Source organism: Myotis nattereri (assembly GCF_964212035.1).
Source record: "Myotis nattereri genome assembly, chromosome: Y".
In the NCBI taxonomy this organism is placed as follows: Eukaryota; Metazoa; Chordata; class Mammalia; order Chiroptera; family Vespertilionidae; genus Myotis; species Myotis nattereri.
Genome location: NC_138094.1, coordinates 14,861,714 through 14,886,818, shown reverse-complemented (window position 1 = coordinate 14,886,818; position 25,105 = coordinate 14,861,714). Strand labels below are relative to the sequence as shown.

The 25,105-nt window shown below is 39.4% G+C and overlaps 1 pseudogene across 1 annotated transcript in view; it reads left to right on the top strand.

Annotated features, from left to right (window-relative positions):
• LOC308512348 (centriole and centriolar satellite protein OFD1-like) overlaps window positions 1-24,886 on the top strand; it is a 155,100-nt pseudogene extending 130,214 nt beyond the window's left edge. The window contains exons 2-5 of the transcript in view: window positions 19,910-20,028; window positions 22,032-22,105; window positions 23,684-23,778; window positions 24,680-24,886. The product of the transcript in view is annotated as a centriole and centriolar satellite protein OFD1-like (transcript). The remainder of the gene's footprint in view (window positions 1-19,909; window positions 20,029-22,031; window positions 22,106-23,683; window positions 23,779-24,679) is intronic.
• The last annotated feature ends 219 nt before the right edge of the window (window positions 24,887-25,105 follow it).

Here is a 25,105-nt window from a genome sequence, read left to right as displayed (position 1 = left end):
GATGGAAATTTTCCAGCATTCAAAAAAGTTGAAAGTTTTACAGTTCACCAGTAAGTTTGTATTATGTTTGCTTGATCACTTTCTGTTCATCCAGTAATCTATCTCAATTTTTTGAATTGGTTCAGAGTAAATTGCAGATGCCCCCTGTCCGTATCCCTGTACTCTTTGCTTTTGAACAGACTTCTTGCTCACCTACCCTGAGTCCTCTGCCCTGTTTGTGTTTTTTTAATAGCTGAGAAGCTTCAACATATTGATGATCAGTTTTCAGGTGCTTACCCTCAGCATCCAACATTAGGAACTTTAGAAATAAAGTTAAATGAATATAAGAGAGAACTAGAACAGCAGCTTCAGGCAGAAATGCATGAAAGGGTAAGTTTATCTTGTTGCTGTTAACAAAAGTGGTATTTTTGCTTATCTTTTCATTCTTAATCTTAGGTATATAGGAAAATATCTAGAATCTTTAATAAACTAGAGGCCCAGTGCATGTGTAGGTTCCCTAGTAGCTACCTGCTGGTGGGGCCTCCCTTTCCCTGGCCACCTGCTGCCAGGTGGGGCTGGTCTCAGGGGACGGGCTGCAGGTGGTTGGCCAGCCCCGCCCCTGCTTGAACTCCCGGTGAAGGGGACAATTTGCATATATGGCTTTTATTATATAGTTAATATGATATATACTCTTGTGCATGTTATTATTTTTCTTTCCACTTGCTGTTGTTTCTTTTTGCCTTTTGAATGAGTTTTACAGGAACAGTTAATGAGACCAAAGATGAATTAAACTATAAATATAGGGTGTCCCAAAAATATATAAACACACCTTGAATAATTATAAAGGCAGTGTATATTAAACAACATTTTCACAATTGAGCTATCGGCTGTTAGAGTGTGTATACATTTTGGGGGGGATACCCTGTATAATTAATGAATATTGAACTTAAACATGGAGAATTTGTTACTAATTGTTTAGTATTATTATTTACAATGATTTGTAGTCAATTTGCATTTGAAGCATTTTAAAAATACTGAAGTAGTACAAATTAAAATGGAAGAGAAAGGAAAGTCTGAGGAGTTAGTGGTTTGGGAATGTTGTTGGAGAGCTTGTCAAGCAAGATCGGAAGCCTTCTTGGGAAAAGATGTTCCTTGAGAGAATTCAAAAGCACCAGAAGGCAATATTTTAAAATCATTTACTGGATGGCTCCTTCCTGCAGCTGCTTGTAGATTTGCTAAAAGTCCAGGGGTGAGATGAGACATTTGCTGGAACAGTTGAGGACCTAGAGCAGTGATGGTGAACGTTTTGAGCTTGGCGTGTCAAAAATTTTGAAAAACCCTAACTTAACTCTGGTGCCATGTCACATATAGAAATATTCATATATTTTTTTTGATACTTGCAACCATAATAAAAAAAGATTTATATTTTTGATATTTATTTTATATATTTAAATGCCATTTAACAAAGAAAAATCAACCAAAAAATATGTATAAAATGAACAAAAACAGAAAAACAATGTACATTTAAGAAAAAATAATAATAAAAACAATGATAATCATTACCATTTGCAACGTCATGGATGGAACTGGAGAGCATTATGCTAAGTGAAATAAGCCAGTCAATGAAGGAAAAATACCACATGATCTCACTCATTCATGGATAATAGAGACCATTATAAACTTTGAACAATAATAGATACAGAGGCAGGCCTGCCTCAAACAGATTGTCAAACTGCAGCGGGAAGGCCGGGGAGGGTTGGGGGGCAGGAGGTAGGGGGGTAAGAGATCAACTAAAGGACTTGTATGCATGCATATAAGCATAACCAGTGGACATAAGACATTGGGGGATAGGGGAGGCTAGGGGACTGTCTAGGGCGGGGGAATAAAGTGGACACATATGTAATACCCTTTGGAATACTTTAAGCAATAAATTAAAATAAATAAATTAAAATAAATAAATAAATAAATAAAAAATTAAAAAAAAAACAATGATAATCAAATGGTACGAAAACTAGAAATTAGTGACTTTTTTGGTGCTGAAGTTTGTCTGCTATTTCTTCGATTGCAGGTTCATACTTGGTGCACTTCAAAGCCAAGCAAGCCCCACTAACATCATGTTAGCCGGTTCCTTTTGTTCATTTTAATATTATTTAATGCTGAGAACAAAGTCTCACAAAAATATGTTGATGAAAAAATTGTTAGCAAAGCCATCGCTAGATTTTTTATATTGCTAAAAGTGTCAGGAACTCTGTTCCAAGCACTCAAAATTTCTTCTTCATAGTTGCACTCTTCATGTTTCAAACGATTTCGTTCCAGATTTTCAAGTTTCGACCTTAAGTCGACAAACACGAGTCCAAATGCTACCTTGAAAATCTGCAAGTTGCATCTCTAAATCATCAATTTGCATCCATTGGAAATTATTCAATTCCAAAGTACTGTAAACTACATCCAGATACTTAATTATTTTAATGGTCTGTTCTAGGCTTCTAAATTGGTTGAATCTTTCACTGAACTGTTCAAAGAACGTGTTTACTATATTCTGGTACATAAGTATAGACTCCATTACACTTGTAGTAGCCTTCTCGAAATACTTTTTCATCTGAGGAAAATACGAGTTTTAGTTTCAATATCTCGCTTGAAAATTTTAAGTTTACTTTCAAAAGATTTGATGTATCCAAACATAACGTCAATATTTTTGCCAAAACCTTGTAATTTTAAGTTCAGTTCATTCATATGAACAGAGAGATCTGTAAAAAACATCAAATTGCTGACCCACTTATGATCATTGATCTGAGGAAAGTTTGCCAGATCCTTATTCTCAATAAATACCATAATTTCTTGAAAGCACTCCACAAATCGCTCAAGTAGTTTTCCTCGACTTAGCCATCTCACACGATTGAACATCAGTAGTCCACTGTAGGTTGAATCAACTTCCTGTAAAAGTACAGAAAATTCTCGCTTGTGAAGGGGTCGAGAAGCTATAAAATTCACAATTTTTGTTACAGCTGACATTAAATCATTCAATTCAGAGAATCCCGATTTGGCACACAACACCTCCTGATGGATAATGCAATGAAAAGGTGCAAGTGGATGTCTAATAGCTTCCATAAACAATTTCAGGAATCCCACTTTTTTCCCACCATCTTTGGTGCCCCGTCTGTCGTGACTGACACAATTTTAGAGATATCAATGTTTAGGACACTGAATGTTTTTATAACAACTTTACATATTTGGTTTCCTGATGTACTCATTGGCTCTTATTCTAACTTTATCAACTCTTCTCTCATAGTGAGACCATCAGAATATCTAGCAATAATGGCTAACCGAGCATATGATGTGACATCAGTAGTTTCATCAAGAGAAATCAAAAAATATTTACATCTATTTAAGTCTTTTTTTAATTGACTTTGTACGTTTTTGTCAAGATCTGTTATTCTACCTTTTTTTTAAATTAAATCTTTATTGTTCAGATTATTACAGTTGTTCCTCTATTTTCCCCCCATAGCTCCCTGCCACCCAGTTCCCACCCCACCCTCTGCCCTTACCCCCACCCCCTACCGTCCTCACCCATAGGTGTATGATTTTTTTTTCTATGTCCCTGATTCTATTATGATCACCAGATTATTTATTCACTTGATTCTTAGATTCACTTGTTGATAGATGCATGTTTGTTGTTCATAATTTGTATCTTTACCTTTTTCTTCTTCTTCCTCTTCTTAAAGGATACCTTTCAGCATTTCATATAATCCTGGTTTGGTGGTGATGAACTCCTTTAGCTTTTCCTTATCTGTGAAGCTCTTTATCTGACCTTCAGTTCTGAATGATAGCTTTGCTGGATAAAGTAATCTTGGTTGTAGGTTCTTGGTATTCATCACTTTGAGTATTTCTTGCCACTCCCTTCTGGCCTGCAAAGTTTCTGTTGAGAAATGAGCTGACAGTCGTATGGGTATTCCCTTGTAGGTAACTGAGTTTCTCTTGCTGCTTTTAAGATTCTCTCTTTGTCTTTTGCTCTTGGCATTTTAATTATGATGTGTCTTGGTGTGGTCCCCTTTGGATTCCTTTTGTTTGGGGTTCTCTGCGCTTCCTGGACCTGTAAGTCTATTTCTTTCACCAGGTGGGGGAAGTTTTCTGTCATTATTTCTTCAAATAGGTTTTCAATATCTTGGTCTCTCTCATCTTCTGGCACCCCTATAATTCTGATGTTGGTACGCTTGAAGCTGTCCCAGAGGCTCCTTACACTATCTTCGTATTTTCGGATTCTTTTTTCTTTTTGCTTTTCCAGTTGGGTGTTCTTTGCTTCTTCGCATTTCGAATCTTTGACTTGATTCTTGCGCTCCTCTGGTCTGCTGTTGGGTGTCTGTATAGTATTCTTTATTTCAGTCAGTGTATGCTTGATTTCTAGTTGGTTCTTTATCACAACATCGAGGGTCTCATTAGATTTCTTGAGGATCTCACTACATTTATCGGCGGTCTCACCAGTCTTTTCGAGGGCCTTACTAAGTTTATCGGCAGCTTCTAGACAGTTCTTGAGAGACCTTAAAAGTGTGGTTTTGAGCTCTGTATCTTCCATTTCTGACATTTGCGTCCTATTTCTTTGTCTCCGCATTTTTTTATCTTTTCTTGGTGCATCCCCTAGTGGTCTTTGTGTGCAGTCTTGTTGTAGTTACGCCTTGATTGTTGTCGGCAATACTGGGGGTGATTTGGCCTCCAGGCTAACTGGCTATGAGAGCTATTCTGCCTTTGATAGTATTTCTACTGAGTGGTAACTTAGAAATTCTTTTAATAACATCATCTTTTTTTTCATATCGTGAAATAGAGCTGGTGCACCTCTTAGAAATGTTTCCTTACTAAATTCTCTGTCACTGAGGGCTTTTTCCATGCTGAGCTATGGAGAGAGCAATATAGTAACTTGCTGATATTAAATTTGTAGAGCATCTTACAAATTTAATGATGGAATTTGATTGACTTTTATAGAGGTGTAGCTGCCTAGAAATGCATTCCTTCCTCTCATCAATACTTTTTTTCAAGAACTGACAATGATTAGTTTCAAAATGTCTCTTTACATTCCACGTTCTGCTTACTACTGTTTCATTAAACAGTATGCACAATGAATTGTTGTTTCTGTTGACAATCCCGTACATCTTGGTGCATGTGTCTTGAAAGGGTCGGCTACTGCTACTTCCACTTCCCTTATCATTCAATCTTGCTTTTTTATTTTTTTGATTCTCCATCACAAGGCTGCAAAAATGAATATAAATGACGGCATTTTTTACAAAAGGTTGATAGTTTTCTTACCTATTAACTTTTTGCAGTGTTGTTGCACTGACTCCTGGTGCAAAACAATTCAAAAATAGTATGTATAACCAACAAATATATGGTGCTGTAATCAATTATCTGACACGCAGAATGTCTCGTCGAGCACTGTTGCACTGTATATCTTTTTCTTTTCTTTTTCTTTTTTTTATTAGTTAAGGTATTACAAATGTGTCCTCTTCCCCCCCATTAACCCCCAACCTCCCCAACCTCCCTGCACACTCGTGCTCCCATCCCCCTGTTGTCCATGTCCATTGGTTTGGCTTATATACATGTATACAAGTCCTTCGGTTGATCTCTTCACCTTACCCCCGCCCTCCCCTACTTTCCTTCTGGGGATTGATAGCCTGATTGCTGTTTCTCAGTCTTTGGATCTGTCCCTTTTCATCAGTCTATGTTGTTCTCTATAATCCACAAATGAGTGAGATCATGTGGTATTTATCTTTCTCTGACTGACTTATTTCACTTAGCATAATGCTCTCCAGTTCCACCCATGCTGTTGCAAAAGGCAAGAGTTCCTTCTTTTTTACCGCAGCATAGTTTTCCATTGTGTATATGTACCACAGTTTTCTAATCCACTCATCTGCTGATGGGCTCTTAGGCTGTTTCCAAATCTTAGCTATGGTGAATTGTGCTGCTATGAACATAGGGGTGCATATATCCTTTCTGATTGGTGTTTCTGGTTTCTTGGGATATATTCCTACTAGTGGGATCACTGGGTCAAATGGGAGTTCCATTTTTAGTTTTTTGAGGTGGCTACATACTGTTCTCCACAGTGGCTGCACCAGTCTGTATTCCCACCAGCAGTGCAGAAGGGTTCCTTTTTCTCCACATCCTCTCCAACACTTGTTTGTTGATTTTTTGATGATAGCCATTCTGACAGGTGTGAGATGATAATGCGTTGTCGTTTTGATTTGTATCTCTCCTATAATTAGTGACTTTGAGCATGTTTTCATATGTCTTTCGGCCTTCTGTATGTCCTCTTTCGAAAAGTGTCTATCTAGGTCCGTTGCCCATTTTTTTATTGGATTGTTTATCTTCCTTTTGTTAAGTTTCATGAGACCCCTGTAAATGTTGGAAATTAAACCCCTGTCGGTGGTATCATTGGCAAATATGTTCTCCCATACAGTGGGTCTTCTTGTTGTTTTGTTGATGGTTTCCGTTGCTGTGCAAAAGCTTTTTATTTTGATGTAGTCCCATTTGTTTATTTCCTCTTTAGTTTCCATTGCCCTAGGAGCATTATCAGAGAGGAAATTCCTTGGGCATATGTTTGCAATTTCGCTGCCTGTGGATTCCTCTAGTATTTTTATGGTTTCCCATCTTACATTGAAGTTTTTATCCATTTTGAGTTTAATTTTGTGTATGGTGTGAGTTGGTGGTCTAGTTTCATCTTTTTGCATGTATCTGTCTAATTTTCCCAACAGCATTTATTGAAGAGACTGTCTTGACTCCATTGTATGCTCTTGCCTCCTTTGTCGAATATTAATTGGGCATAGTGGTTTGTGTCGATTTCTGGGGTCTCTATTCTATTCCATTGACCTATATGTCTGTTCTTGTGCCAGTACTAAGCTGTTTTAAGAACAGTGGCTTTAGCCAAAACCGGTTTGGCTCAGTGGATAGAGCGGCGGCCTGCGGACTGAAGGGTCCCAGGTTCGATTCCGGTCAAGGGCATGTACCTGGGTTGCGGGCACATCCCCAGTGGGAAATGTGCAGGAGGCAGCTGAACGATGTTTCTCTCTCATCGATGTTTCTAACTCTCTATCTCTCTCCCTTCCTCTCTGTAAAAAATCAATAAAATATATTTAAAAAAAAAAAAAAAGAACAGTGGCTTTGTAATACAGTTTGATATCTGGTATTGAGATCCCACCTACTTTGTTCTCCTTTTTTTAAAAAATATATTTTATTGATTTTTTTACAGAGAGGAAGGGAGAGAGATAGAGAGTTAGAAACATCCATGAGAGAGAAACATCGATCAGCTGCCTCCTGCACATCTCCTACTGGGGATATGCCCGCAACCCAGGTACATGCCCTTGACCGGAATCGAACCTGGGACCTTTCAGTCCGCAGGCCGACGCTCTGTCCACTGAGCCATACCGGTTTTGGCTACTTTGTTCTTCTTTATCGGGATTGCTGCACCTATTCGGGATCTTTTTTTTTTTTTTTTTTTATTCCAGATGAATTTTTGGAACGTTCGTTCTAGATTTGTGAAATATGCCATTGGTAATTTAATGGGGATTGCATTGAATATATAGATTTCTTTGGGTAGTATGGACATTTTGATGATGTTGATTCTACCAATCCATGAACACGGTATGTTCTTCCATCTGTTTCTGTCTTCCTCTACCTCTGTTTTCAGTGTCCTGTAGTTTTTTTGCATATAAGTCTTTTACCTCCTTAGTTAAGTTTATTCCTAGGAATTTTAATTTTTTTGGTTCAATGGTAAATGGGATTGCTTTTGTAGTTTCACTCTCAGTAAGTTCACTTTTGGTGTAAAGAAATGCCATGGATTTCTTAGCATTAATTTTGTATCCTGCTACATTGCTGAATTCATTTATTAAGTCTAATAATTTTTTGATGGAGTCTTTTGGGTTCTGTATGTACAGTATCATGTCATCTGCAAATAAGGACAGTTTTACTTCTTCTTTTCCAATCTGGATGCCTCTTATTTCATCTTGTCTGATCGCAATGGCTAGTACTTCCAGTACTGTATTGAACTGGAGTGGTGAGAGGGGGCATCCCTGTCTTGTTCCTGATTTTAAGGGGAATGATTTTAGTTCTTGCCCATTGATTATGATGTTGGCTATTGGTTTGTCATATATGGCTTTTATTATGTTGAGGTATGATCCCTCAATTCCTATCTTGCTGAGAGTTTTTATCAAGAAAGAGTGTTGGATTTAGTCAAATGCTTTTTCCGCATCAATTGATATGATTATACGTTTTTTTTCTCTCAATTTGTTTACGTGATGTATCACATTTATTGATTTGCGGATATTGTACCATCCTTGCATCCCTGGGATAAATCCTACTTAGTCATGGTGTATGATCTTTTTGATGTACTGCTGGATCCGATTTGCTAGGATTTTGTTGAGGATCTTGGCATCTATGTTCATGAGGGATATTGGCCTATAATTCTCTTTCATTGTGTTGTCTTTATCTGGTTTTGGTGTTAGGGTGATGCTGGCTTCATAGAATGAGATGGGAAGTGTTCCTTCCTCTTGGATCTTTTGACATAGTCTGAGGAGGATAGGTTTTAGGTCTTCCTTGAATGCTTGGTAAAACTCCCCTGTGAAGCCGTCTGTCCCCGGGCTTTTGTTTGCTGGAAGCTTTTTGATTACTGCTTCGATTTCCTCCATAGTTATTGGCCTATTGAAATTTTTAGATTCTTCCTGATTAAGTTTTGGAATGTTGTATTTTTCTAGGAATATGTCCATTTCCTCCAGGTTGTCTAGTGTGTTGGAGTAGAGTTCATAGTATTTTCTAACAATCCTTTGTATTTCTATGGGGTCTGTTGTTATTTCTCCTATTTCATTCCTGATTTTGTTTACTTGGGTCCTCTCTCTTTGTTTCTTGGTGAGCCTGGCTAGAGGTGTATCAATCTTGTTTATCCTTTCAAAGAACCAGATCTTGGTTTTGTTGATCTTTTGTATTGTTTTTTTGGTCTCTGTGTTGTTTATCTCCGCTCTGATCTTTGTTATTTCCTTCCTTCTGCTTAGAGTGGGCTTTTTATGTTGCTCTCTTTCTAACTCTTTGCGTTGTAGAGTTAGGTCATTTATTCTCATTGTTTCTTGTTTCTTGCAGTAGGCTTGTAGAGCTGTGAACTTCCCTCTCAAGAGTGCTTTCACTGTGTCCCATAGGTTTTGGATTGTTGTGTTTTCATTTTTGTTTGTTGCCATGATGTTTTTTATTTCTTCTTTGATCTCTCTGGTAACCCAGTCGTTGCTTAATAGCATGCTATTTAGTCTCCATGTGTTTGATTTTCTTGGATTGTTTTTGTTGTAGTTGATTTCCAGTTTTATGCCTTTGTGGTCTGAGAAGATGCTGGATATGATTTCAATTTTCTTGAATTTGAAGAGACTTCATCTGTGACCCAGTACATGCTCTATCTTTGAAGATGACAAATGTGCAGTTGAGGAGAATGTATATTCTGTGGCTTTGGGGTGAAATGTTCTGAAGATGTCAATTAATTCCATCTGATCTAGTGAGTCATTTAGGATTGATGTTTCTTTGCTGAGTTTTTGTTTAGAGGATTTGTCCAATGGTGATAATGGGGTGTTAAGGTCCCCTACTATGATTGTATTGCTGTCAATCTCTCCCTTGATCTCCTCCAGAAGTTTTCTTACGTATTTGGGTGTTCCTATATTGGATGCATATGTATTTACCAGAGTTATTTCTTCTTGTTGGACTCCTCCGTTTAGTATTATGAAGTGGCCTTCTTTATCTCTTTTTATGTCCTTCACTTTGAGATCTAATTTGTTAGATATAAGTATTGCTACCCCGGTTTTTTTTTCACTTCCATTGGCCTAAAAAACCTTTTTCCATTACTTCACCATCAGTCTGTGTGCGTCTTTTTTTCTGAGTTGGGTTTCCTGTAGACAGCGGATATATGGGTCATGTTTTCTTATCCACTCATTTACCCTATGCATTTTTACTGGGGCATTTAATCCATTTACATTTAAAGTTATTATTTATAGAAACTTGTTAGTCACCATTTTTGATCTTTACCGCTGCATTCCTTCTTTGTTTCCTATTTTTTCTTTTTTCAGCAGACCCTTTAGCATTTCTTGCATTGCTGGTTCGGTTGTAATAAACTCCCGTAGACCGTTTTTGTCTGTGAAGCTCCTGATTTGACCCTCAATTTTGATTGATAGCCTCGCTGGGTACAGTATTCTTGGATTCAGACCCTTCCTTTGCATGACTTTGTATATTTCATTCCATTCCTTTCTTGCCTGATGTGTTTCTGTTGAGAAATCGGTCTCTAGTCTGATGGAGGATCCTTTGTAGGTAACTTTCTGTCTCTCTCTGGCTGCTTTTAATATTCTTGCTTTGTCGGTGTTTGCCAATTTAATTATTATGTGCCTTGGTGTCGGTCTTTTTGGGTTCATTTTGTTTGGGACTCTGTGAGCTTCTTGGATTTGTGTGAGTTTTTTCCTTCCCTATCTCAGGGAAATTTTCCCTTATTATTTTTTCAAACAGGTTTTCTATTCCTTGCTCAGTTTCCTCTCCTTCTGGGACCCATGTTATTTGGATGTTGTTTCGTTTAGTGTTGTCCCAGAGTTCTCTTAGGCTCTCCTCATGCTTTTTAATTATTTTTTCTAGAAGCTGTTCTGTTTGGGTATTTTTTCCTACCTTGTCTTCTAGCTCACTGATGTGGTCCTCTGCTTCTTCTAGTCTACTGTTGATGCTTTCTATTGAGTTCTTTATAGCAGTGATGTCATTTTTCATTTCTTCTTGGTTTTTCTTCATTTCCTCTTGGTTCCTACACATATTGGTGAATTTGTCTTCCATTCTTTTCATCCACCTTATGGCCATTTCTCTGAATTCTTTCTTTGACAGGTTGCTTGCCTCCATTGCCTCCATTTCGTTTACTTCCTTTTCTGATGATGCCTGTTTTTCTTTCATATGTGGGTTGGTTCATTTTTCACCATGATCTCTCTTCTCCAGGTGTTTGGTTATGTAGTTCTCTTTCTGATGCGTTGATTTAAAGGCACAAAATACAACACAAAAAGGCACAACATACAAGGCACTGAAAACAAATGTATTTACGATATTAATAACCCCAAATAAAGGTGACCACTGAGTGAAGAGAATTAGGGGATAAAGAAGAAAAAAGAGAAAAAGATTAAAGAGAAAAAGAAAAAAACAAAAAGGAATGCCGAAATGAGATTGGGAAAAGGGAGAGAAGAAAGAAGAAAAAAAAGTGAGAGAATGAATTAGAGGTGGGGAAGAGGCTATTTGTATTGGGAGAAAACTCTAATAGAACCACAAATAATCCCAATGAATTCCAGCAGCAGATCCCTGGAGATTAATGCAAACTACAATCAACCACTAATATCAAGCGAGGCAAGGGAAAACAGAAGCACAAAAATAACCAGAGAAAGAAAAAGCAAAACAGAAAAATAAAAATGTAAAACAAAACAATCTCCCAAACAAGCATAAAAAAAAAATATATATTCAAAATCAAGCAAACACTAGCAAAACGACAGAGAAAAAAAATTGGATAGTGAAGAACGATAAGAGAGAGGTGTATATGGATTTAGAGCAAGGGATTGGAAATTAGGTATATCAGTAGGGTGAAATTTAGACAGTGGGTAAAAAGAATGAATAGGGAAAATCTAAAGCAGGAATAGGGTAAGAGAAACAGGACAACAAAAGGGGAAAAGTGAGGAAGAGTTATGGCTTAAGGGTAAAGGTGAGATAGAGAGAAATGATGCTAAAGGAACGATGAAAATAGAGTGTAGAACACTAATTCCAAAATAAAATAATGAAAAAAAAAATAAAATGACACTTGAAAAAATGGTAAAATGATAGCAATAATACTGGTTAAAAAATGTAATTACAAAGGTAAAATCAGGTGATGAAAAAAAAATAATAATAGGTTCTTTATGAAATGGTGAAAAAAGAATTAAAAAGAAAAAAAGTTAAAAATGTACAGTAGTGAAGGTGCTTCAGATCTTCTACTCTTCTTTTTTTCACGCCTTAGTCCTGCCAGGCATTTAGGAGAGTGTTGAATTTCCCTGCGATACACTGTTCCTCTGTGCTGTAAACCACAGTCCTGATTTTAAGGCAGGTTGTATTTGTTTACCAGACTGCCTTTATTTGTATTTACAGAAGAGACAGTTCGTGGCTCTGCCTCTGGGTGGCAGTGTGTCTGGATTGACCTCCGAGGCTATAAGTCCTCTCTATCCAGTAGTTAGGGTTTATTTTCTCTATGTTACTTGAAACTGGTTTGGGAAAGTCCACTGCCCAGAGCTGGTTCTTTAATCATTACTCCCCGCTCTGTTTCCCAGGCTCCCCAAAATGTCTTTCCCCTACAGGCTCTGTGAATGACCCCACCTGGGGAATCCCATCCACTGGGTTTAATAATCAAACACACGGATCTAAGGGGAACTGTAACAACAAGAGCCTGAGAAGTTGTGTGAATTTGCAAGCCTCCACCTTCCAGGTCTGCGCACAGTCTCCACACACCCACTCGCCCCTGGCACCAAGCACCCGGCAGACTGGGAGAATCCGAGGCTGCTTTTTTGCATCCAGTCTAGCTATGTGCTTATTTTTATCGTTCCCTTCTGCCAGCTGCCCTGTGGGGCCCCTTCGCCACTTGAGGGTCACGCTGGTCCCAAGGGCCACGGACTCTGTGGGGCGCAGATTTCGCCCCTCGCGGTTCTCTCTCCAACCTGAATTGCAAACTGCACCTTTAGGGGAAGTCTAACCTTTCTGTGAGAAGAAGCAGTGCTCGTCTGAGTTCACGCAGTCACGCTGCTTGAGATCCCTTGTTTCCAGGTTAGTAGCTGATCTCTGGTTGTCTGTAACAGCCACTCAAGATGGCACAGTCTCCGCTGCTGAGCCGGCACACAGGGAGATGTTTCAGCCGCAGTCTCCAACCGTCCTTTTTTTTCTGGGAGTTCTCTGTCTTTCCCAGCTGCAGACTGTCTCTCAGCTGAATATCCTCTGCCTATTCGGGCTGTATGTTACCCGTTTCAGCTGCTCACCCTTATCTGCTCCAGGACAAGGCACAGGACACGTCCGTTTATACCTCCGCCATTTTTCTCCCCTTATATCTTTTTCTTCTAACCCTCCCACTCCTGTCCCCTAATGAACATGGCGATCAAGTGCGTCCGTTTGCCGAATGCACCCGAACGCACAGGAAGCTTACCCGAGGCACATGTTGACAATAATGAGGCCGTTTCCAGAATTGGGCGTTTTGTCACTCGAGTAAAAATAAAGTGTCTTGAGTAAAGATTAATCTCTTTATAGTGCAATTCTTAACCTTTTTATATTAATGCCAATATTGGAACAGTGTATCTTGGATGTTTTCACAATGTATCTTTGCTACGCAACACTGATGTACATGCTTACATCTGGTTTTAGAATTGTGTAATTGATCATGAGTAACATGAGTAATAATATTACTCGAGTGATGCCCAGCTCTGGCCATTGCGAGAGACAAATATATGAATACGCAATTTTTTGTCTCTGTCGATGCGTGTCACCCAAAATGGTACGCGTGTCATAGGTTCGCCATCACTGGCCTAGAGGACTAGTAGGGACTGCGGTCAAGAATACACCTGGAAGAATCAGCTTTGAAAAGGATACTAAGACTTCTTTTTTCGAGATTACTGGAAGGAAGAGTGGAAGTGAATGTCTGAGTCAGGGGCATGAGACAACCTCACTAAAATTGCAGCAGATGTGAGAATTAAGTGGTAAGTGACCTTTGAGGAGAGGACCAGAGGTAAGGAATGGCCACTGGGTGGCGGGGGGTTGCAGAAGGAGCAGAGCAGCTCTCTGAAGCTGACAGGATTCTCGAGCTGTTTTGAGGGTACTGCTGAAGTGGGCAACCTGGAATTGAAGTAGACCAGACCAAGTGCATGTAGGTCAAGAATTTCAAACACTAACACGAACCAAGTTTATGTGGGCTGCAAAACAAAAGCTTCAATTTTCATAGAAAGGTTTATTTCGATAAAGACATGTTGAATACAAAGGGCTGAAATAAATGAGTAATCGTTAACAAAAAATAATAGAACGTTTTAATAAAAATCAGTATTTTGCATTGAACATTAACTTCCCAGACACTGAATAACTGGACAGATTAATAAGCACAATGCAAATAAACCTACTTTTCTCATTCTCCAAAAGCAAAGTATTTCCTGTTGCACATACCAAACAAGTCAGTACAAGACTAATGATGTGGCCATCGGGTGCTAAAATATTGTCTGCTAGTATTAATGGAGAGAAATGGCACGCCTGCGCATAAGGCACATAAGGGAAATGAATGCAACACAATTATAATCAGTCATTAGCAAATGTAGTTAGTAATTAATAATTATGTAAAACAGGTTATTGTAAAAATCAGGTTATGAAATTTTTATTAAAACGCTACATACTGTTATATTCGCTGAGCCACAAAAATATTCATTGTGGGCCACGTGCGGCCTGTGGGCCATGCGTTTGACATGCTTGTTGTAGGTGATTGTTCTGTTGCAGCTCTTGGGAGGATTTGGAAGGTCAATGAGGGCAGAAAAATGGTCGTAGTTGAGGAGTGTAGCTTTATAGAGCTGAATTTATTTCATTTGAGAAAGGCAGCCTGTTTAGTTGAAGACATTGGGGTTCAGCATGATGGTGAGCGGAACCAGAGCAGAGTGTGGATGACTAATAATCCAGGAGAGAAGGGAGAGCTACGTGGCAGTCTCAGACATCAAGGAGTAAGTCTGGGGATACAGACAGATGGAAGAATAAGGGTGGACCAACAGGACAGAGTTGCAGGTTGGGGTTCTAGGTGAAGTTGGAAACCAAATGCAATGTGCTTCCATCTGAGCAAAGGCAAAGGTCCCTGCAGTAGAAGGGTCTGGGGCTTATAAGTGTCATCCAGTGGCCATTTGATCTTGTCACCCAGAAAATGACTGGACAGGACATGAAGAGGTTGAGGAATGGTGGGGAGTGCATGCCAGCAAAAGAGATTGGATTGTTTCTTTTGGAAAAACAGTTTCTTTCCCAAGGGTTGTCAGACCTAACTAGGTTGGGGTCATGGTTTCCTCAGCCAGGACTACTGATACCAGGAGATGGTTGAAGTTAAAAGGCTTCCTCCCAGTGTCAACCTTTCTTGGAGCTTCTCAGTAAAACCCAGTTATTAATGGTGACCACACCCCCTCTCCAATTTTTTCTGGCATTTCTGGGAATTGGGTTAATTTTAGCTATAAAAATAAATGGAAGCACTGGTCTTTGAGATGATGGGTTGTGTTCAGACTAACACTTTGAACCTTAAAATGAGTGAGTGACTAGATCAGATCAACCAGTTGACAGCCTGTCTCGATTCAGTCAGATTCTCTGAAGGCACTGGAGAAGCTTGGCATCCTCATAAAAGGCACCATACTTTTACTCTGCCACCCAACTGTTCACCCCCTTCTCTCCCTGATAAAACTGTCCTGTCCTTCAAACTTTAGCTTCAATGATGCTTCCTGGTGACGCCTTCCCTGAATCCCATTGATAGACTCATTTAGGCATCATTCCTGCCGTGGAGACTGGACTCTGGTTGTGAAATTATCACATTGTAGTATTATTTCTCTCTCCCGCAGTAAATTGTGAATTTTTTAAAAGATGGGGACTGTAGCTGTTCATCTTTTCATATCCAGCTCACTGTGCTTTTTGACATGATATTCAGTAAATCCTTGCTCAGTGAACACACAAATGTAAGTGTGATCTATTTTTCACAGTTTCATTCCAGCTTGTTCATTCTGAGTCAGAACCGCCCATGAATTGAAACTTTCAGACGACTATTGAACCATGGGGATTCTACTTTGTTAAGTTCCCCCATTTTGTTTTTTGTGTTTTTTTTTTCTGGAGAACTTACAAAAATGTTAAGGAAGTGTCAGGATATTCTGCACAAGGGATATTAGGGTAATATAGCGTAACAGTCATTGGGCTAGGGAAGCCATGGGCAAACTACGGCCCGCGGGCCGGATCCGGCCCGTTTGAAATGAATAAAACTAAAAGAAAAAAAGACCGTACGCTTTTATGTAATAATGTTTACTTTGAATTTATATTAGTTCACACACACACTCCATCCATGCTTTTGTTCCGGCCCTCCGGACCTGTTTAAGAACCCATTGTGGCCCTCGCGTCCAAAAGTTTGCCCACCCCTGGACTAGGAGGTAAGTTCTTGTGTAACTAGAATAGGCAAAATGCATACCTTGAGATGGAATGTTTTAAAAGTGAAATTGTTCCTCTAAATGTCTGTACTTTTTTCTCTGGAATGTAGGAAGCAGTCCATTAGTTCAAACCTGTCTTATTTTCCTCAGCTTGCTTGCTACAATTAATGCTTTCCTCTACAGATGGAAACAAAAGAACTTTATGCTCAAATACAGCTTCTACTGAAAGATACCGATTTCCTAAGAGGCAGAGAAGCAGAACTGAAGCAAAGAATTGAAGCTTTTGATTTGTAAGTAATGTTTTCATTTTGACTATTCAGAGACTGTGAGTTTAAAACAAATACTACTAATTATTCTAATGCTAATTGCCAAGTAGAGTTCTTGCTTGTAAAGGTACATTCGGCTAGTTTTAAAAGGCATAAGTTGAGAGAAACAAAGACTAGGATTTTGCTTTTGAAATATTAGTTATTGGGATGAAAAGCAGTGAGACACCATCATCAGGCTACAGTAAAACCAGACCAGTACTTTGAAGAAGCTAACAACTGTTAACAAATTATGTTCAGTCACACACTTATGTTTAGTCATTGAGATCTAACGGTTCCATGTGCATGTAGTAACTCAATGCAGTGGCTCTGACTTGATTTGTACTGGGTGATGGATGTGTGTGTACTAAGTGCTCACCACTATTTCATTCTTCACATTGTACCTGCCATTAATGGCAAGCTCACCAGTCTAGTTTATGAAACAGGTTTCATTTCCATTAGGTTCTACTATTAGTTGACTCTTACTTCCTTAGTGGATTTGTCCTGGTCTTCATTAATGTGGTTAGATCATTTATATAGGCTTTAATTCATTTTATTTTTCATCTCTGCTACATTACTCTGTTCTAAGCAGTACTGAAGTGGTAAATTGATCATGACAGAAAAGGAAAGTGACAAATAAGCCATCGATTTTCAACTGGTGTGCTGCAAGAATATATAAAACATGACATACCTGACTGTAGTCAAGGGCATTAACCTCTTTTTCCTTAGATTTTCAAATAAAAAAAAAAAAGACAACAGTCAACACAAAATAGCGGTTCATTGTGAACGATTCAAAAATATACCTGTTGTGTTTTTTATAAATGGGCAAATATATTTTTGGCATGCTGCAGAATTTTAGTAGTTTATGTGTGTCAGAGATAAATAAGGTTGAAAATCGCTGATATCTTACGTAATAAAAGCCTAATATGCAAATTATTCCCTCTACTGGAGTTCCACTGTGAGTTTGACCACTGGATCAGTCGATCAGTCACTATGACGTGCACTGACCACCAGGGGGCAGATGCTCGGACCAGTAGGTTAGCTTGCTGTGGGCACTGGTGGGCTGGACTGGAAAGTGAGATGTGAGGTGAGAGCTGTCAGGAAGTTCCTGGGGTTTGTCTTGAGCCCTGGGCAGAGGCAGGTGGGGGCGGGAGCCAGCAGGGACCGGGTGGCTGGGGAGGCTTCTATGCTGAGAGCCTGGACTATGCAGCCCTCCGCAGCCTGTGGCCTTCTCAGTGCTCAATTTATAATCTTCAGAGCTGCTTATATTTATTTAAGTTTCACTAACTACTCCAGGAGAGTGGGTAACACCATTATAGGGTGCAGGCCAGGCATAGCTGCCCAAAGCCAACGTGCAGCCTCAGGCTCCTGGAACGCAGCTGAGAGGGGGGTGGGGCTGAGTCAAAGAAACTGAGTCCAAAACTTGAGGCGGAGGCAGCAAGAGGTGGAGGATGATAGCTGTGCAGGGGCCTAGAAAAGCTGCTGTGTGGGGATAGCCCAGGAACCCAGTGCCTCTCCCACGGGACAAGGTCTACATCCCTCCCTCCTCCTCCCGGTGACCTGTCACCCCAGCTCTTCTCCAAAGGTTGGACTTGGCCCACAGAGCTCTCCACCACTGCACACCCTGTACTGCCTTGTCTGCCCCACCCCACTCTGCACAGCCCACTCCATTCCCACACAGCCTTTGGAGAGCTCTGCCCCCAGAGGAGAAAGTGGGAGGCTGCGGACAGGAGGTCACATGAGGAGGGGGCAGAGCAGGGCCCACCAAGTTAGATGGAGGGGAAGGAGGGAGAAACCACACAGGACTGGGGGCAAAGACAGTCGGGGAAGGAGGTCCATGTGGAAGCTTTGCCCTTGGTTGAAGTAGAAATCCTGACCCCATTTTACAGACCGCAGCAGAGTGTGTGTGTGGGGAGGGTCAAAGACAAAAGAGGGTTTGAGGGGACTGGATGGAGAGCAGCAACGTTTGATTAATGGCCTACTTACTATTTTTATTGATTTCAGAGAGGAAGGCAGAGTGAGAGAGAGAGAGAGAAACATCAATGATGAGAGAGAATCCATCGCCTCCTGCATGTGCTCCATACTGGGGATTAAGCCCGCAATCCAGGAATGTGTCTTTGACCGGAACCAAACCTAGGTCCCTTTAGTTCGCAGGCTGCGGCTGTACCTACTCTACCAAACCATCTGGGGCGACCCATGGCCTATTTAAAAACCACTGCAGTAGGCTGAGCAGGGGTCTTACCATGATGGTGTTACCTGATAATGAGGGTGTCTGTCTTTATGTTGGAGTAATTGGAACTGCAACGAAGTAAAGACACAGCAATGGAGCCTACAAAGGGTTTCCACGCACACAATGCAATTTACTTCATGTGGCAGCTGAATTTGGTGAGCAGAGCCTTAGAAGAACATGCGGTCTCCAAGACCAGGGGCAGGGGAAAGTTCATGCTGAACATTCTGTGCTGTGAGTTACAACCTATATATATAAAGGCATGATATGCTAAGTGTCTGACCGAGTGGTCAACTGACTGGTCGCTACGACTTGCACTGACCACCCGGGGGCAGATGTTCCAACCAGTAAGTTGCTTGCTGCTGGGGTGGGGCCCATCAGGACCAGGCAAGACAGGACCAGACTTGCCCTGGAGCCCTCCTGTGATCCCACCCCAGCCCCAATTGGGACTGGGTGAGAAGATCAGGACTGTGTGAGACCACCGTGATCAGCCAGGTGGAGGGACCCCTGCCATTCATGAATTTGTGCACCAGGCATCTAGTAAGCTAATAAGTATTGTTTACTGCTCCTTTGCTTTACATGTTAGTCAGCAGAGGGTGCTAACACATAGAGCTTTTATCCTTTGCTTGGAATGGTCAGCATTCCCTAGCACTTACCTGGCTCGATCAAAGGGAAGACCATTCCATTCTTCAGTATTTGGAAGTTCTGATTGACCTATCTATCTTTTTCTATTGTTCAGCACTCTTCAGTATTCAATCACTAGATTATTAAATATCAGAAACAAATCTTTTGTCTTTCATACCTATGGGCTGATCAGTTAAACCTCACAGAAATAATCTTACTGAAGAAATAAGTACTAAAGCAAAAGTACACTAACTTAAGTTTGGTATGTAGCTTTTCTCTGAATTTATTATGGCCATTTATTACCTGCAATCATTTTTTAAGTGTTCATCATCTTCTATGAAAAGCACTTTGGTCTTGAAACTTGCACACTCCCTGCAGCCTGGTGCACCATGCTGCTCCATCTGCTACTTCAGATCCCACATAACTTGGTCAGTTCATAAAATAGATGGAGAACTCCAGCTCTTTCCAGTTACTTCCCAGCAGTGACAGTCACATAACAGTTTTAGCTTGTGGAGCTAAAATTATGTTATTTTTTTCTCCTAAAGTCTTTACTTCAGCAATTACAGTTTTATTTTTTTTGCTTTTTATATTTTTGCTAAAATCAGAGGCTACAGAAGAAAATCATAAAAGTGTGGCTGATGCACTTAGGAGACAGGATCCTGAATATAAAGAGCATGGAGGAGACCTGTGACCAAAAGCTCAAGAATGAAATTCTAAAGAAATTGTTTGGTGTTCTTAAACAAGTAATAGATTTGGAATAAGTTGATGGAAACACAGCAATACTAGTGAAGTAGATAAGACTTAACATTTTATGGTGATAGTGTTTAAAAAAATACGTGTTTTTTATTGACAGTCAAGCCTTTCCCATGAATATTTAAGATAATTTTACAGAGTTACAGTATAGGGAATAGCATCCTCTGCTCTTTCTTACTCATAGCTTTTCTAACATGTATTGAGGGTCTGTGATTTGCTTTCATTTTATGGCACATTGTGAGTTGCTCAGCTCACATTGTAGATAAACTATAAAAGTGGTTGATCTAAGGCAGTTGTTCTCAACCTTCTGACCTTTTAAATACGGTTTCTCATGTTGTGACCCAACCATAAAATTATGTTCGTTGCTACTGCATAACTGTAATGTTGCTACTGTTATGAATCGTAATGTAAATAGCTGTTATGCAGGATGGTCTTAGGCGACCCCTGTGAAAGGGTCGTTCAACCACCAAAGGGGTCACGACCCACAGGTTGATCAACTTTTTAAAAATTCACTTTTTTAAAAAAAAAAAATAATTTTAGGGAGGAAAGGAGAGAGACAGGTAAAAATCAGCATGAGAGAGAAATATTGATCTGTTGCCTCCTGTATGTGCCCTGATCAGGAATTGATCCCATGACCTTCCAATGCACTGGACAGTGCTTCAACCATCTGAATCAGGCTGACCAGGGCTGGAATTATAATCCCTTTTAGTTCTCTTTTCCTCTCCCGCCTCAAACTTGCCACTACGCTGGAGGTATCTATCAATTTATAAATTATTCTGCCTAGTGGTTTTAGTGCTTATCAGGTAACATGTGCCCTGTATTCCTTCAAGATTCTGCAAAGCCAGAATCAAAAGAAATAAATGGAAATTAACAATGGAGCAAAAAAAATTATACAGGAAAAGGAAAATATGATAACTATGGTTACTATGACTTCCCTATAATCTGAGTTTTAATGTGTTGCAGTGATTAACTACTCAGTGCAGACATCAAGCCCATATGGTAACTTTTCTCTACAGTGCTCAGTGTAGTGTCTAGCACACAGGTGTTCATATAATATTCATTGAGTAAATGAATTTGTGGTGAAGAGATGACTCAACTAACTTTTGGTATGTCTTAATAAGTGGTCTCTTTTTACTGCCTTGCCCGTAATTTGTCATGAGATTACATTACATAGTACTTACATTACATAGTACTGAGCTTATTCTTTAAAAGAATTCTAATTAAAATATAGTACCTTTCCATGTATAGATTTTGAAATGATGACATACATATAGTATGTCAGCTTCTCGAGTGTAATAGCAAGTGCTGACATGTCTGTAGTTGTTAAACCCTTAGGAATAAATGAATGAGTAAATGTGTATGTTAATTTTCCCACTGCTTCGCAGATCATGTACTGTTTGATGTTGTCTGGTTTGGGTATCCTCTATGACTTGAGCAAGGGTGGGAATTCACAGGATACTCACCATCTATCTCAACTGAAACGTCTGCTAGTGGCAGTTGGTGGAGATAAGTAAAACTTGAAAGTGTGCTTTTGGTATTGCTAACCCAGATATGAGGGTGGTCGAAGTTGGCCCCGAACCCTATGCCCAGCCCTTGAGGGCAAAAGTTCTTTGGGGTGGGGATGGGGTGCAAGGCAAGGCAGGTGGATGTGACTGACTTCTTGTTCTTGGGATTTAGAGTCAGTTGTACCAGTGTAAATTGAACTTAATTTACTTTTGTGTGCCAATCCAGACCACCATGGAATAATTGTTCTCAATAACCTCACAATAACGAGTTTTGGGGACCAAATTAAAGGATTGTAGCAGGTTTTATATTCAGAATTTGCATCTCTGGGCTTTGGTACTGATAGTCCTTGAAGTTATGCATGGCCATGTTCATGCCCTTAGGTGCCCGGGTGCCACAGAAACCCATACATTGATAGGAATCTGTTCAGGAAAGTGACAAGAAAATCATTTTGGTCATTCTAATTCTCAGGTATCAACTTGAGCTAAAGGATGACTACATCGATAGATCTAACAGACTGGGTGAAGAGGACAGGAAGAATAAAGGTGATTCTTGTGGAGAAGAAAGCTGCATTTGTAAATTTCTGGTATAGGTTATTAGCTTCCTAAATTGGGCCTGTTCTAAATTTATATGTGTGTGTGTAGCTTACATTTTACTCTTACTACAAAATTAATCATCATTTTGTTCTTTTAATTTTACGTATCAAAAATGACCTTAACCTGAGAGAGGTAGGGTATTCAGGAGGTTTTTCTTCCCCCATCTACTTTCCTCCCTCCCCTTTGACCACCACTTGCTTGTTATCTATATTTATGGGCCTGTCTGTTTTGTTTTGTTTATTTTTATTTCTTAAGATTCCACATGTAAGTTAAATCATAAGGTATTTGTTTTTCTCTGTAACTTATTTCATCATAATATCCTTTAGATTCATCCATGTTGTCACAGGTGGCAAGATTTTATTCATTTCAGTGGCTGAGTAATATATCACATCTTCTGTATCCACACATTCATTTATTGATGGTAGTCTAGGTTGCTTCCAAATCTTGTCTGTTACTAGTAATGGTGCAGTGAACATGTGGGTGCACATGTATGTCTTTTCAAATTGGCATGTTGTTGTTTTTTACATATACTGAGAAGTAGAATTATTAGAACATATGGCCGCTCTTATTATTATTTTTTTGGGGGGGTGGGGGTGGGGAGAGTGACTTCACACTGTGTTTCCATAGTGGCTGCACCAATCTGCATTCCCACCAACAGTGTATGAGGGTTCTCTTTTTTCCACATCTTGGCCAGCACTTGTTATTTATCCATTTATTGATGATAGCTGTTCTAACAGGTGGGAGGTGATATCTCATTGTGGTTTTAAGCATGAGAGACTTCATTTTTTACTTATGGAAAATTTTAACTTCTCCATTCCCTGTGACCTGTTTCCTTATTTCTTTTACTTGTAACATATGTTTATGCCTCATGATATTTTTACCTGACATATAACTTCCTAAACTGTTTTATAACTAACCCAGGAGTAGGAAAGTTGAATAATTTTTCAATCTCTTGATATTTTATGTCTCAGTATATTTGTAGAAACTTGTCTATGAAAAGAAGTGAACTTAAGTAGAAATTTCAAAGGAACCAGAGCTGGGTACTTGATAAAGACCCATAAGGTCACCCAGTGTGTGACTGCTCCTCTGTGACTATCTTGTGAAAACTAGACTAATACTTCTTAGGAATTAGTACCATCATGTAGTCAGCTAATTTTTTTTTAATGATATATCTGCAAAGACTCATATTGAATGAAGTGAAAATGATGAAATAGACACTAAAATCATAAGACAAATCTTTGTATTTAAGGAAATTCAGATCTTTGGGTATGAGGACTCTGAGCAGCTGGTGCAACTGGTTGGTATGTGTAGTGGAAGAAAGTTCACAATATATGTGACCATTAAGACTTCCCATCACCTGTTGGGTAATAGGACTTATTTCTTACTTTCCCTACTGATTTTTGACTCTGACACCTGCTATTTTAGATGATGAAATAATCGTCATTAGGTCTGACATTGTACATAAATTCTTAAATGAGTTTTTATTCACTAGAAAAACATCTTAAATTGGTTGGCTTTCTCTTTCAGAAAAACCTATTCTTTTGCAAGAGCAGTCCATGGCTACCAATTCAAAACAGGAAGAAGAATGCAATCATTCTGCAACTCGTGTGAAAGAACTTGAGGTAATTGCTAAGCCTATTGTTTTTTGAAGTCGATAAAACTTCAAGGCAGTAGATGAAATTTTAGTTTCAGCCATACATTATTTAGCTTGATGTGTTTAGACTGTTTATTTTATGACTAAGAAGGCCCAACTTAAGTTAATTTAGTAGTTCTTCCTTTGAGTCCTTCCTGCTTGTTGCCTGGAACAAGTTCCTTAAACATTGGGGTGGTTGAGGTTCCGTGGTGAGCTGACCTATGTGCCTAGCCCATAGCAGGTGGCCAGAGCTTTTAGTTTCTGCCTTAGCCTCTCCTTCCTTCCCATCAGCAGAAGGTGAACATTCCTGTCATTACATTGGGATCTTACAGGATAAAACAGAATGAGATGTGTTTTTCACATGCCATTTATTTTCTTGCTGTTCATCACGTGTGCTCTCTGAAGGACAGAGCTGGAACTTGATGTACCTGGATATATCCTGCACATAAAATGTATTTTTGCAGCTGTAATGATCTATTTATTTGAGAACATTGTAGACTTTTGTATGTAAACATGAAATGTATAAAAAAAGGAAAGCACCACAGCATGTTTGTGATAGCTCAGCTTTTCATTTTTATAAACATTGCTGCAGTCTGTGATTGCTATTGGGACCTTAGTTGTATCTGGAAAATGGGCAACAAACTTAATCTGAAGCACTTGCTTTGTAGGCCAGGGTTCTGCATAAGTATAAGGTTGGATGAACTTCCCCCGCCCCTTCTAGGGCAAAGATAAGCTTCCATGTTGGAATCAGGTTCTTCTTACTGCAGAGAATGAGTCCTCTGTCCAGTGACCTTACTTACTATGGCACCCAGTTTATAGCAGCCTGCCAGTTTTTGCATAAGAAGTACTGCAGTAACTGTTCAAATGCAAGTTTTTTTTTTCAATTCCAGCTTGAACTCGAATCTCTCAAGGCCCAGTTCTTGGCAATAACCAAGCAAAACCACCTGCTGAATGAAGAGATGAAAGAGATGAGTGGCTATTTGCTTCTAAAAGAAGAGAAATTAGAGCTTCAGGCTCAAAATAAATTACTTAAACAACAACTGGAAGAGAGCAGAAATGAAAACTTGCATCTTTTTAACCGTATGTCTTTTTCCTGATTTGCATGTCTTTGTAATTCATATTAGCTTAATATTATGACACTATGCTTTGTATCTGTAAGGAAGGCTTCAATCAGGAAAATTTTTGTAAAATTAAGATTCTCAATTTGAAGTTACTTCCTTTTTTGCTTGCTATTACTATAGTATATTATTAGTGTCACTAAGAAGTATCTTTAAACTACAAATCTGCCTTCTGGGTTGTACAAATCTCCCCTCACT